Genomic DNA, 2,241 nt, shown 5'->3' with positions numbered 1-2,241 from the left:
AAATAAAATAAAATAAAATAAAATAAAATAAAATAAAATAAAATAAAATAAAATAAAATAAAATAAAATAAACAAAAGGAATTCAAGATCATTCTTAGCTATATAGGGAGCTTAAGGCCAGCCTGGGCTAGAGACACACACATTCTCTCTCTTTTTGTGGTTTTTCGAGGTAGGGTCTCGCTTTAGCCCAGGCTGACCTGAAATTCACTCTGTAGTCTCAGGGTGGCCTCAAACTCACAGTGATCCTCTTACCTCTGCCTCCTGAGTGCTGATATTAAAGACATGCACCGCCATGCCCAGCTTAGAGATTCTGTCTCAAATAGAACAAAACAAAAATTTTAGACTCAAGGGCTGGGATATGGCTTAGTGGGAGAGCCACTTAGCATGCAAAAGACCCTGGATTGCATCCCCGCCACTGGAAGAAAATACTGGAAAAGCAAACTCACTGATGTTTTCCAGCTAGGATTTTGGCAAGGATATAATTCTCATGGAGAAGATGCAGAATATCTCTAAACATGAAACTATTCTTGGGCTGGGGAAATGGCTTGGCCATTAAAGACACTTGTTTGAAAGCCTGAAGGTCTGGGTTTGGTTCCCTGGTACCCACATAAAGCCAGATGCAGAAAGTGGGGTATGCATCTGGAGTTCATTTGCAAAGGTAAGAGGCCTTAGCATACCCATCCCCCTCTCTGTTTGTTTGAAAATAAATAAAAAAAATTTTTTTAAAAGAAAACTACTCTTTTTTCCCAGGCGGCTGCCGAAGATGGCAGAGGGGCAGGTCCTGGTGCTGGATGGCCGAGGCCACCTCCTTGGCCGCTTGGCAGCCATTGTGGCCAAGCAGGTACTGCTGGGCCCGAAGGTGGTGGAGGTGCGCTGCGAGAGCATTGACATTTCTGGCAATTTCTACAGAAACAAGTTAAAGTACCTGGCCTTCCTTCGAAAACGTATGAATACCAATCATTCCTGTGGCCCCTACCATTTCCGGGCCCCTAGCCGCATCTTCTGGCGAACTCTGCGAGGCACGCCGCTCCACAAGACCAAGCGAGGACAGGCTGCCCTGGAGCGCCTCAAGGTGTTTGATGGGACCCCCCACCCTATGACAAGAAAAAGCGGATGGTGGTCCCTGCCGCCCTCAAAGTTGTGAGGCTGAAGCCTACCAGAAAGTTTGCTTACCTTGGGCTCATGAGGTTGGCTGGAAGTACTAGGCAGTGACGGCCACCCTGGAGGAGAAGCCGAAGGAGAAAGCCAAGATCCATGACCCGGGAGAAGAAGCAGCTCATGAGGCTAAGGAAACAGGCAGAAAAGAATGTGGAGAAGAAAATTGACAAGTTCACAGAGGTTCTGAAAACCCATGGACTCCTGGTGTAAGCCTAGTAAAGACTGTTTATTCCTCAAAAAAAAAAAAAAAAAAAAAAGAAAAGAAACTACTCAGATGTCAGTGTTGGCTCCATTCTCTGAGGAAACTCAGGTCCAGAAAGGTGATGTGACTCACTCTGGGACACACGGTTTGGAAGTGGTGACACAGACTGGTCTGGAGGTGGCTGATGCCTCTCTTGGTGATTCCCCTGGAGTTGAGTCAGCTGCTTCTGTTTGGTGGGAGGCAGGGAGCAGGGGCTGGGATTTCCAGCCCCCTTCCAGCTAGTCCTGGCTTTCCCCATCAGTCCCCGGGTAACCTCAGTGATAGATTAAATCTCTCTGGGCCTCGGTTTCTCGGAAGGAAATTCTTCCTGCTACCATCTGAAGTCACACAGTCCTGGCTGTATGCTCCTAGGCAAATGAATTTACTCCTCTGAGCCCATTTCCTCATCAGTAGAACGGAGGGACTAAGGGAAGGGACTAAGGGACCAGTTCCCAGCAGCCAGGCACAGGACAGCTCCAAGGGTAGGAACCTTGATGTTTCTTTCCGTGCAAAGGCCGTAACGAGATCCACGTAGGCTGGCTGGGGCAATCTAGAGGGTGGAGTGTTGGCCAGCGGCAGCTGCTTATGATGTCTTCTCAGTCTTCTTTAGGATACAGGGCTGTGAGTGAGTCCTGTTATGAACGGTTAGCAAAGGCTTCAGAAGATGTGCATTTGTGTCTATGCGTGTGTGTGTGTGTGTGCGCGCGTGTGAGCTTGCATGCAGATGCATGGGGACGTGCATGTGTGCATGACCGTGTGTGTGTGTGGGGGGGGCGCCCTGTGTGCAGGAGCGTGTGTACAACGTAGCTTGCGAAAGGCAGAGCCTTGCCCAGAGTAGAGTG

At 48.7% G+C, this 2,241-nt stretch overlaps 1 pseudogene; it reads left to right on the top strand.

Annotated features, from left to right (window-relative positions):
• Positions 1–758: 758 nt before the first annotated feature.
• LOC101598608 lies at positions 759–1,399 on the top strand (annotated as a pseudogene).
• Positions 1,400–2,241: the final 842 nt, after the last annotated feature.

This window comes from Jaculus jaculus, chromosome 5, assembly GCF_020740685.1.
Source record: "Jaculus jaculus isolate mJacJac1 chromosome 5, mJacJac1.mat.Y.cur, whole genome shotgun sequence".
NCBI lineage: Eukaryota > Metazoa > Chordata > Mammalia > Rodentia > Dipodidae > Jaculus > Jaculus jaculus.
The sequence above is the reverse complement of the archived record's forward strand: the minus strand, read 5'-3'. Positions and strand labels throughout refer to the sequence as shown.